This window comes from Dromiciops gliroides, chromosome 2 (assembly GCF_019393635.1).
Source record: "Dromiciops gliroides isolate mDroGli1 chromosome 2, mDroGli1.pri, whole genome shotgun sequence".
In the NCBI taxonomy this organism is placed as follows: Eukaryota; Metazoa; Chordata; class Mammalia; order Microbiotheria; family Microbiotheriidae; genus Dromiciops; species Dromiciops gliroides.
This window is the reverse complement of record NC_057862.1, coordinates 427,553,685-427,566,640: the sequence shown is the minus strand read 5'-3', so window position 1 is coordinate 427,566,640 and position 12,956 is coordinate 427,553,685. Positions and strand designations below refer to the sequence as shown.

Genomic DNA, 12,956 nt, shown 5'->3' with positions numbered 1-12,956 from the left:
TCTCCTTCCCCTCACGGAGAACAACCATCCCTTAAAGGTGGTCTTTGTATACTTCCACAAACGGGATCAGATGTCTATACGTTGCTGATGGGACAAAATATTTAAGTATGCAAGGTCACTAGATCCATTTCAAGGAGAGATGGAGACGTTTCCAAAGGTCACATCACTATTTTACCTGCAACTTCACTGGAAATGGTTTCCTCTTCCCCCTTCCCAAAAGAAAATCGCACCAATTAAGTCAGGTTCCTATTGGATCTATTGGGCGTCTTTCTCTAAGGGAGAACTATCCCAATCACGCTGCCCCAATCCCCAGCACCCTTTGGGCTCACACTGCCAGACCAGGAAGCTCCCAGGCAGTGGGAGGAATTCAAGCTGGAGAAAAGTTTTGGCTGCATAGAAAGGAGTTGACTTTGAGCCTTTTCCACCTTCTTGATTCTTATAATTAAAGATAAGATCCTTAAAGCATCTGAGGTCGAATGCATGAAAACTGGCGAGTAGGTAGTGGGCGGTGGACCTTCAGGTCTTGGGCAAAGAGACCTCCCTTGTGATCAGAGTGATGGCGATTTTTAACCCTTTTATAACTGGGTTCAAGCACATTGATGTAACCGGGCTCAACTAGCCAGTCGAGTTGCGATTGGGGCTGCAGGTTCAGTCTCCTTTCTAAAGCTAGTTTCCTGACCAAGTGGATTCAATGGCAGAAAAATTAATTAGCTGACAGGAAAATTCCTTTAGAAGTGGATTGGAGTGTTTTCCAACCTATACTGAGAATGAGACGGGAAAACCAGCATATGAAAACAGGTTATTTTTTTGTGTCTCCTGAGTGCCATGTTCCTTTAGAGCTGGGAAGTGGGGGAGTTTTAAGATGAGCTCTTCCGTATTAGCCAAGTCCAAGAGAACCACAGCTTCTAAGTAGGGGATTATTGACCTGGGATCCACAGACCTTGGAAGTCTATGGATAGATTTCTTGGGAATGGGTGTGAACTTGGAACTTTTAACATTTTAATAAGTATTTCAATAGAATTGGTTTCCTTTGTAATTCTATAGGTTTAATGTTCTACATTTAAAATCATTATTCTAAAAAGGGGTCCATTGGCTTCACCAGGCTTCCAGAAGGGTCCAGAAAACAAAACAAAACAAAATAGGTGAAGAACCCCTCCCTGAGCCAGGTGTTTGATGCTGTTTTGGCAGTGGTAGCTTCTTCAGTTCAAATCAACAAGGCTTTATTTGTGCCTTCTGCAGGGAAGGTGTTGTGCTGGGCCCAGGGACTTATTCCCAGGAACCAAGAAGGACAAATGGCACTTGGAGGGATAGAGGGATCAACTACAGCCTTCCAGCTGGACCTTCCCTAAGGGATGCCCCTCTGCTACAGTGCATATGCCAGAGGGCATCCTTATGGCATTCCTGTATGGAATCACAGAATTGGGTGGAGAGGGTAGGTCTAGCTATGAACCTCAGGGTTATTTTCATGCCTGTTGGCAAACTACTTTCTCCCCCACTGATTGGCCTCCTTGATTCACTACCTGTGGGCCTCTTTCATATATCCTAGAACCATAGTGCTAAGGCAACTAGCCTCAGACAGCTGAGCCTCAGGCCCCCCAGTGAGGCCTTCAGAGCCCTTAGAGAAGTGCCACCAGCTTGTTTTCTGGTGCTACTGATTGTGAAAAGCATCGGGATCAGCTCCTATAATTAGAGCTCTGAGCTCAGGCATGCTGGGCTTCAGCAGTAGAACAATGGCATTGGAGAGCCTAGTGAGCAGTAATTACTGTGCTCAGGAGGGTAAAAGGGGGAGCAGAATTACTGAGAGTGATTTATTACATCTCAGTAAATTACATCTGACTTTAAAACTCTAGGGGCAGGAGGGAAATGGGAACAACTGTGCCCTCATCTCCTGTTATTTCCCTGTCTGGGAATGCAGCTTACTGATTTGCCTATTTCCAAAATATCTGTCCCTTGTTCCAGAGAGGAAAAGAGAGATCTGAGGCAGGGAAATTAGGAGGATAGGGGAGGGGGAATTGATTAGTGCAAGGAAGAAGGCAATAGCTTGAAAACATGCAACACCAATGCTGGCATTTGGCTTGCTGCATTATGTTGGGGCATGTTGACATTAAAACCATCACTGTCTGGTCTAGGGGACCTATCTCCCATGTGGTTGGGAAGGCTGGTTTGAATACCAGGCAATTCTCTAGTCCCATAGCCTCACATTCTGTATTTTACTGCCAGAAACAAACCAAAGAGGAGTCATAGAACTCATGATATCAGGGCTAGAAGGGACCTTTGACCTAACATAGAGTGCCAGAACTTCAAGGGGCCTTAGAACATAGAATGTTGGAACTGGAAGACCCTAAAGATCATCTGGCCTGTCACTTTCATTTTATAGATGAGAAAGGTGAGGCCCAAATAGGAGAATCATAAAGTTCTGTAGATAAATAGGAATAGGGACCAGATCTGTGATTGGCACCTTCTTTCCAACTCAATATCTTAGCCAACACTGAGAGGTTAGTTGACTTAGGATCACACAGCCAGATGAATCAGAGACAGGACTCCAACCCAGGTCTTCCTGATTTTGAGACCAGTTCTCTATCCACATAGCACCTCTCACTACATATAAATTTATTCAAAGTCACACAGTTAGTGGCTGAACCCAGACGACAAACAGGTTTCTGGATTGATCCAGGAGGACAGGCCCAGGTCAAGGTTCAAGGTGTTCCCCATATTTGAAGAAGATAACATTTGCCACAAAACTTTATACTCACCACTGCTTGGGTGCCAGTTGGGGAAGGTGAGATGGATATGAGGTTGACGTGTCTTTGGTCATTTTGTTTTAATTTGGGAAGAGGTTTGCAGCTAGTTTCACAGCATTCTTAATCCCCTAATAGTTGGTTACTTTATCCAGTGCTCATGCAAAAGCAGGCAAAGTGTGTATCAAATCGCACAGCATAAACCCCACAGAATATGCCAGGAATTGTGTAGGACGTAGGTACCTGGCAGAGAGGTAAAGCCAAGTCATGTTTAAGCTACCCTCAGAATGTTACAAGACAGAGACCTTGAGGGCTCCATAATTTTTTGAGCACTTTATTAATCACATACTGCATTGTATCATTCTTATTTAAGATGTATCATCTCTCCTATTAGACATTAAACTCCATGGAGCAGGGACTTTTCCACTTCTCATCTCCGTTACCATGCCTTGTACACAGTAGATACTTCATAACTGCTTATTGGATTTAGTTGAACTGGGGATTCTGAATATTCTAGTTTTGTGAAACAAGATCTTTTTGGGGAGAAACAGAAGACATATCATATGAAGTCTGTTTTACTATGAGATAATTTGTCTCCCTTTCTTCTGTAGACTTACTGTAGTGGGACTTTGGATAAATCTTGTGGGCTCAATGCTTGTGACATTTCTCTCTCAAAGTAATGGTATATAATTGATTGATGGAGAAATTCCCGAATGTCTCCATATGCCTATCTCAGTTTGCAAATTTCCTTGGGTCCCTTTGGGGTATAAGCTCCTTTAGGTACTTATTGAGGAGCTTTAAGAGTTAATTAAAAGCTAGGAGTTATTGAAAATTTTAGAAGTTACTGAAAATCTGGTGAAGCCATTCCACAACACTGCCTATTATCATTTGGAGTTCCTGGTAAGCAGATCTGCCTTGAATCTGCTCTAGGGCCTATCATTTAGCAGGCTTACTACAAACACAAAGCAAAAACAACAACAACAACAACAACGTTTTATAATAGTTTTCCCAATAAGATGGTTCCATGACATGTATTCTAGGGAGCTTTTTGAGACTCCACAGTGTAATTGCTAACAGGATAAAAAGTATGAACTCTTCCATCTGAGCATTTTCATGAAAGAGATTTTTAAATCATGAAGCATCAAACAAGTTTCAGGAGTTACAATCATTATTTTTTTTTCATTTCTTACCATTTTCCTTCTTTTCCTTCTTTCTCTTTTTCCTGTATGCTTCACAAGGATGACCCAGCAGTCTTGGAATAGGCTATAGAATAGGGCTTTACTTGAATGACCTTCCTTGATCTTTTGGCATTAATCTGCCATCAGGAATACTCAATAAAGTGGAACAAGGATTTATGAAGAAGCATCATGAGGTTTCAAAGAAAGAGAGCACTAAACTTTCAACCAATTTGAGTCCCAGGTCTAACACTCACCATCTAACACTTCCCCTCATTGAGTCTCAGTTTATGCAACCAAAAATAAAATGAGGGAATTGGACTAGACTGAGGGGGGCGGTGTCCTGGGGGGTTCTTCACCTTTTTTTATCATGGACCCCTCTGGTTGTCTGGTGACACTCATGGACGCTGACTCAGATGACTTTGGAGGACAGAGTGAAGCTGATGACTTTATGTAGATCTGCCTCACAAATCCTATCCACTCACAAGTCAAGAAATCACACTCATAATGTTGATCCTTTTCAAGAACGAAGGCTGAACAACAAGCAATGAACCCCTTCTCAGAATGTTTTTAAATGCACAAAATGAAACACATAGGATTACAAAGGAAACCAGAAACGTTGAAATACTGTTTTCTTTTTAAAAACAAGTTCTCAGACCTCAGGTTAAGAAGCCCTGGATTAGATGAGCTCTAGAATCCTGTCCAGGTCTAACAATTGATCAGCCTGGCATCAACACTCTTCATTCTCTACACTTGATCTCTTGATCAACTTCTCTACACTATTCTCCAACTATTCCTTTATATTAAGCCCTTATCTCTAGCCACATTGTACTATTCTCCCTCCCTCAGACATGTTCGTTACTTTCCTTCCTCCTCTACATCTTTGCTCATGTTTTCCTTCCACATGGAATGCCTTACTTCCTATTTCCCATTCTTGAAATACTGCACATCCTTCAAAGCCTGAATCAAGTTTCATCTCCTCTGTGAGGGCATCCTGGGTAATCAAAGTGCTTTCTCCCTCCTCTGATTGAGGGTGTTACCCATAGTCCCAGGATAGAACAAAGCTCAGTGGAGACTGAGCTCATAGGTAGGCACACTCTGACCAGGCAAGATTACCTGCCTCTCACACAGCCCTGAAGAATTGTTTCTGTTTTCTTTCTCTCCCCAGTGAGGTTCACACCAGGATTAACCATTCAGTACCCTTTCCTGATGTAGAAGTAACAAGACCCATGAGAGAATTAGCATGCTGGCACACCCCTCAGGAAAGGGACTCCATCCATTTCCTAATTCAACATAAATCCACTAGCACATCAAGAATTGACTTGTCCCTTGCTCTAGGGCTGTTATCAAAGAAAGTGAATCTTGTTACATTTTCACTGTGACAATATTGGATCACCAGCCAATTAAATTGTCCTTGGTGTGTTCCCCAAAACCAGCAGTGCTACTTACAAGTGTCTGGTTTTATCATGATTAGAGTCAGGAATGCTCAATAAACAGGGAGGCCTAAACCACTGCCGCTGGGAGCACCTAGGTGGCAGCTACGTAGCTCAGTGGATAGAGTGCTGGGCCTGGAGTCAGGAAGACCAGAGTTCAAATGCAGCCTCAGACATTTACTAGGTGTGTAATCCTAGGCAAAACACAACCCTCTTTGCCTCAGTTTCCTCATCTGTAAAATGAGAAGAAAATGGCAAACCACTCCGGCATCTTTGCCAAGACAGCTTCAAAGGGGCAATGAAGAGTTGTACATGACTGAAACGACTGAATGACAACAAGAAAAACCACTGCATGAGGGATGGCTAGGGCTGCTTTGTTCCACCAGCTGAACAAGGAATGACCATCTTGAAGACAAGAGCTTACTGGACATTCATCAATGAAATCACAGATCTGGACCCCCCAAAAATACTTCTAAGGACTTGCCATCTCTCATCACCATAGGTATTCTCTCCAGTGGTGCAGTTTGTAGCTACATCCTATGTGACTCTTGCCCATATCTTCTCATAAATTCCCTACAAAGGGACATCCAACATGCTTCCTCTAGGTCTCAACTTCTAAAAACTAACTCATTATATAAGCTGTCTACCTCATCTCTTGTTTTTGCCACGTTTTACAAGGAACTATCCTGGACCAAGCAACTAAGTGAGGTAGGTCTTATGAGAATCATTATTCCCATTTTAGATAAAGAAACTGAGGGCCTGGAAAATTTTAAGTGCTTTGTCCCTTTGTCAGATAATTTAGTAAGCATCTGAGTCAGGATTTGAACCCATGTCACGCCTCTCTATACTAAATTGCTCAATCATATCTGCCTCTCTACAACTTGCCCATTTCTCCTAATTCTACCCTTTGGAGTCAAGAATAAGCCTAATCCTTTAAATATTTGACAACAGTGATCATGCCCCCATTCCGCTTCCCAGTTCTTTTCTTTTCTGAGTTAAGTATTGCAGTCCCTTCAACTGTCCCACACACAGCATGGTCTCTAGTTCCCTCACTGGCAAGGTCATTCTCCTTTTTTGCCACCCTCCTTTCAATATCAAGCTTCCTCACAAGCCTATTTTACCTTTTGAAGGCTGTGTCTACACAGCATCAAAATAGACACTTTGTTCAGGTGCTGAACTAAGTGAAATTAAAAAAAAAATCAGTAAAGCTACCTGCTGGGTGTCTTATAGACAAGACACAAAGGCACTGATTGATAAAATTTGTCACTTTACAACTGGCTGCTTTAGTATCACACAAAGCCAAACTCACCTCTTATCTTGGAAAAAAGCAGGAGAGAAGCATTTGTTAGGCACTGCCAGTGAGCCAGAGGAGCTGTAGAAATGCTGCATTAATCACGGCTTCACTTTTGGCTGGATTGAGGAGGGAGTAGGCAAGGCGGGGAGAGGTAGGATTGCATTCAGAATAAAAACATCTCTTTATCTATAGTTTATAGGTATAACTTTCAGAGCTTAGAATAGCCTCTTCCACCTTCTCTACTTATACAAATCCTATTCATCCTTCAAGGATGAATGAATGAATGAATGAATGAATGAATGAATGAATGAATGAATGAATGAATCCCAGACTTTCCTATGACATCTTCCCTAACCACTCTAGTATACAGATAGAAAGAAGGAAACAGGCATTTAAGAAGAACCTACTACATTCCAGTCACTGTGTTTTACAAATATTATCCCATTTGATCCTCATGACAACCATTGGAGTTAGAGTATTATCATCCCCATTTTACTGCTAAGGAAACTGAGGCAGAGATTAGGTATGACTTATCCACGGTCACTCAGCTAGTATGTATCTGAGGTTGGATTTGAACTCAGGTCTTCCTGACTCAGAAAGCCCAGCCCTCTATCCATCATGCTACCTGCTGTCTCTAGATCTCTTACCCTCCCATAGTACTTACTAACTGGGCTTTTCATAGAATTGAGCAATGTCAGAGATGATATGGACTTTACAGGATCTCCTCATTGTACAGATGAGGAAACTGAGTCCAAAGAAGGGAAATGACATCACACCTCACACAGCCAGAACTCAGACCCAAGGTTCATAACTCTTAGTTCAGTATTCCTTCTCCAGTGCCTCACTAAGCTTTAATTCATTTGACACCAAATCAGGAGTCATCCCAGACATCTCTTTAGTATTGTTGAATCAAACAGTTTTTGCTTTGTATGTTTATTGAACTTTTCACATGCATGTGCCATCTTACTGGTTAGACTGGCTATCTGTGGCTGAGACCATGCCAGCACATAGCAGGTGCTTAATACATCTTGGTCGGTTGGTTATTGCTGGTGCTAGAAATAAGGGATGTTTAAATCACTGCTTTCCAAAGATTTATAGCATTGAAGAAGAAGAGTAACTGTAAAAACAAGAGCATAATGCCGACTATGTGCCAGTCACTGTGCTAAGTGCTTTACAATTATTATCTCACTTGGTCCTCACAGTAACCCCGAGAGAGAGGTACTATTTGTTGGTTTTCAGTTGTTTCTGTCATGTCCAACTCTTCGTGACCCTACTTTGGGTTTTCTTGGCAAAGGTACTAGAGAAGTTTGCCATTTCCTTTTCCAGCTTATTTTTTTTCAGATGAGGAACTGAGGCAAACAGGGTGAAGTGACTTGCCATGGGTCACACAGCTAGTAAGAGTCTGAGGCTGGATTTGAACTCAGGTCTTCCTGACTCCACACCCAGCATCCTGTGGTTCACATCACCTCTAAGAATAGTAGTGCTTCTCTCAGAAGTGATTCTGGGGCTCAGAGATCGCTCTCCCTGCCTTTTCCTTCTTTGTTTCAGCTCAGATTCATCTCTTTCTCCAACATACAGATGCTTTTGAACAAGCCAAAGGTTATTGGACACCAGAATATGAAAGGACTATCGAAGGTAGAAAAGGAAGCCTTAAGAGGACATACCCAATTCTTCCTTCACCACCACCAAAGTTAATCTTCAAGAAGAGCTGAGAATGATAGAAAGAAAATTCTTCCTGGAAGCAAAATAATTTTTTTTCTGCAAAAGTGAATATAATGGAATTCAACATGATTTAATATGATTAAAAAAAATCTCCAAGTTAAAAAAAAAGATTGTACCAGGTATATTCCAAATACTAACCACATGATATGATAGGGAAAGAGGGAACCACATCTCTGAGTGAAACCTCCTTATCCTTAAACCTTGTAGGGCAAATGAATTCATTCATTTACACTTGCTATATGCTCAGCAAGTATAGTAGACACTGGAAGTATATAAAGAAACAGGACATGGCCCCTATCCTTGAAAAGCTAATCATTTACAGGCCAGTTGGGTGATGCAGTGGATAAAGCACTGGCCCTGGATTCAGGAGTACCTGAATTCAAATCAGACCTCAGACACTTAACACTTACTAGCTGTGTGACCCTGGGTAAGTCACTTAACCCTCATTGCCCCGCAAAAAAAAAAAAAAAGAAAAGAAAAAGAAAGAAAAGCTTATCATTTACTCAGAAAGAAGCCTTACATGAACAATTAACTAGAACCATGTATAGTTATGTGTTATGTGAGTGGAGAGGCCCTGTACCCTGAAATGGCCAGGAGAGTCTCCATGGAAGGCTTAGAAGAGCTGTACTCTGAAGGGTAGTTGGCTTGGGTTTTTAGTAGGGAAATGGAGAGGGTACACCAGACTGAGGAAGAGTCATGATATGGGGCAAAGGTATGAAAGCAGGAATGTGAATGATGTGTTAGGGGGATGGTTAGTCACTATCTGATAACCAGAATGCAATACTGTCTCATCACCTCATCTGCAGTGTTGCATGATGTGGATTCTTTCATCTGTTTGAATCTTAGGAGTGAGAAGACAGACTCAAATTTGGAGATGGATTGTAGTTGTTTTTCAGTTGTAATTCCATTTAGTGTTTTCTTGGCAAAAAACACCGCAGTGGTTTGCTATTTCCTACTCCAGCTACTCTAGCTGTATGACCGAGGGTCATACAGCTAGCAAGCATGTAAGGTTGGATTTGAACTCATGGAGATGAGTCTTCTTGACTCCAGGCACTCAATCCACTGTGTCACCTAGCTGCTCCTGGGAGATGGGAGGGAAAGTTATTTGGGTAATCCATAGACTTTTCATGTAGCCAGATTTGCACACTGATGTGAATATATGTCTGGTGTATTCTCATATTTAGGCAGAATTTTAAAAATGTATGCATCACAGAATATTTATCATATATTGCTATAAAGACATCACAGGGACTATGCCCAGTGTATATAGAGTGTATTACTCTTCCTAGGAGCCAGGAGATTTTGACATAGAAGAGTTACAGATGCTGAAAAGCACCTATTAAGGGAAACAATTAGTAACATACTTAGGCACCCCCTTATTTCACAAGCAGCAAGAACACAGCTAAAATCAATACACCCCCCTAGTGTTCCATCTTATTGTTTTGCCAAACATGACATTATAGTAAAACTGGCAGTTGGGGGTAAGGGGGAAGAGGGAGAGTACCAAGGGAATGTGTTTAACCAAATACCAATAAGAGACAGTGAATACAAGCAGCAACTCTTGGAAAATGTTATTAGTAGCTCTTTAACATTTGTCAAGAGCCTCACCTAACAGTTGTTTGAAATGTCATATTTACATCATGTTTTCCAATTTCCTTTGCTTGGTATTTGCAGTTAAAAGTTTACAAATGCAATTTCACCAGCTACAACAAGAGGTTTTAAAGGGGACATTAAGGAGCTTTCTTGAGACAGAATAAACATATACCTCCCCACCTCCCCCCTCAAGTTCAATGCAGGCACTCACTTCATATATTGCATTCTCTTTATGCAGGGCAGTCAAACATCCATCTCTTATAGAATTTTATAATAGAAGAACCAGGAAAAGGCAAGCTGATGCTTCTTAAAGGGGGATATCAGATTTTGAATGAATGCCTGCATTTATTTCCTCTTCAGGTTCTTGCCTTCATATATTTCAAGTAAAAAAAAAATATCTTGTTTTAAGGTTGGTATGGTACTGTGCTTCAGTTTGGACTGCATGGGAGGCCTCAAAGGGTAGGGAATTGGGGTGGGGATTGACTAGTATTCTTCAAGAAAAAAATAACAGCTTCATGGTTATAATACAAAATGTTCTAAAATGATATACATGTAAAAGCTTCTGTTATTTACCTGTGCTTGGGTTAGCCTAGTTAAAAAAAATCATTATATGAAAAGCTTCTGTCTTGATTAGACAACATTTGCAAAATTTAAAATATGAGAATAGAGATAGAGATTCAATTTGAACTGGAAAGAGTCTTTGAAGGGAAAGAAAAGGCTACTATTTTGCAAGAAAAACAACTGCTCCATGCTTATAATACAGTTTTGAAAGCTTCTGTTATTTACCTGTGTTTAGAATTTGTTTAGTTAAAAAACATTCATTATGCAGAAAGCTTCTGTCTTGGTGAGACACCATTTGCAAAATTAAAAATAGTCAATTTTAATTTTATCCTCATGGAACTCCCCACTCATAAGTTTACCCACTAATTGCTGAACAGGTTTTCATTTCAGCTAATATACAAGTACAATAATGTGTCCTCTTGAATTATCTGTTCTTACTTTTTCTCAGCGATGAATCATCTCTTGTGTTTCCACAGCATCCTTCCTCCAAAGGGTTCAAGGCATTTCATCAACATAACAGATTGAAACAAGGAGATAAGACTATGGTTTGGGGATGTGTCTTGTGGTTGTGCTGTAGAGTCCTTTGGTGGACAGTTGATGTATATGTATGATAGGATCTGTGTTTGGGATGAAGGATATCTATTGGATATGGGCATTGTTGGTGAGTGAACAGTGTTTGTGAATGTGCATTTCATGCCTTACTGATCCCTTGCACCATGTCTTATATACCCCTAGGAAAGTCATTACCTTCCATTTCAAATGAGATCATGTTCAAAGCCTAGCTGACCCTCACTGTCTGGGTGCCATAAGTAAGTCATTTTAATTCTCAGAGCCTAAATTTCCTTGCCTGAAAAATTAGGTTGATCATACTTGCAATGCCTAATTCACAAGGTGGTAAAGAAAGCCTTTGGTAAACCTCAGAGTGCTACAGAAATGTGAGCTATCCAGGAAAATTGTGTATTGTTCTACAACAGTGCTGCATGCACAGCTCCAAGACCAGCAGTGAAGAGGAATTTAAATAATCAGATTGTAATTCCATTGCTAGATTCTAATTTAGCCAGGTCTCAGGGGTTAATGCCGCCATTCTTGGGGAAAGCGCCTCTGAATATTTAATGGCTGCTACTTTGAAAAAAATCATTTCATCTGCTGGATGGACCCTTTTAACAACACACCCACGCACATTTTAAAAATGGCTGAGCTCACTTTTTTTTTTAAAAGGGAAAATTGATAAAGTAAAAATTGCTCCAGGCAGGAACTTTGCTTCAACCTCCGCCACAAAAGACTGCTCCAGGCAGAAAAGTTGCACAAAGAAGTTTATAATAGAACAGCTGAGTCAGTCACCACAACAGAGACCTGCCTAGGATAAAAGGAAGGGTCTCTGGAAGATCAGACCAGCAAGACTTCTACTGTTTATCCATGAAAGTTCAAAACCTGAAAACAACATGCTAGGTCTGGCCATTGTGAATGGGAGCTATAGATTTTGCCGTTAGGTGAAACATCATGGTAGCTAGTCCTTATTTGTACTCAGCTAAGGACTGCGGATAATCCTTGGAAGAAATAAAAGGTCAGGAGCCTTTGGTATTATTATTTTCTTTCTCAAATGAAAAAATGGCCAGAATCAGAAGCTAGATTACATCTGTAAGAACCTTGCCAAGGTACTTATTTCTAGAACAAAAGAAATTCAATTCCATTATCCTGTGTTGGGTGAGAAGTTGGACTATGTGACCTTTAAGGCTTAAGAGTCTCTTCAGGCTTTAAGATTCTAAGATCTTGGGACTTTAATAATGGACAGTTTACCAAACATTTTCATATTCTAGTGATGTTTCCCCTTCTCCCAGAAAAATGTTCTCAGTTCTTTCTACCATTCTTAATATGATGGTTTCTAGATCTAGTCAGGATCCTGGTTGTCTTTTTCTAGGTAGCATATTGACATTCTTCTTGAAATGTGTAATCTATCTTTCTTTGCCCTTTGTTGGCAAAGGTGCCCAGTTATAGAGCTTAATTTGCCAACTGATAGAATCAACAGGTTCCCAACAATCTGCCTTTGATGTCACAGAGACAGCCAATTCTTTATTTTTTCCTTACTAATATTTTTCTTTTTTTTTTAAATATTTGTTTATCATAAAAGTATTTTATTATTTTCTAGTGATATGTAAAGATAGTTTTCAACATTTGTTTTTATAATATTTCTAGTTCCAAATTTTTCTCCCTCCTTTTCTTCCCTCCCCTCTCCCCAAGACAGCAAGCAACCTGATATAGGTTAGATATGTACAATCACATTAAACATTTTTCTGCATTAGTCATGTTGTGAAAGAAGAATCAGAACAAAAGGGAAAAACCTCAAAAAAGAAAAACCAAACCCCAAAATAGTGGAAACAGTATGGTTCAATCTGCATCTAGATTCCATAGTTCTTTTTCTGGATTTGGAGAGCATTTTCCA

The 12,956-nt window shown here is 40.5% G+C and overlaps 1 protein-coding gene across 4 annotated transcripts in view; it reads left to right on the top strand.

Moving 5' to 3' along the window:
- FAM163B (family with sequence similarity 163 member B) overlaps window positions 1-12,956 on the top strand; it is a 64,653-nt gene that overhangs the window by 1,551 nt on the left and 50,146 nt on the right. The gene's annotated exons all lie outside the window — the stretch shown is intronic.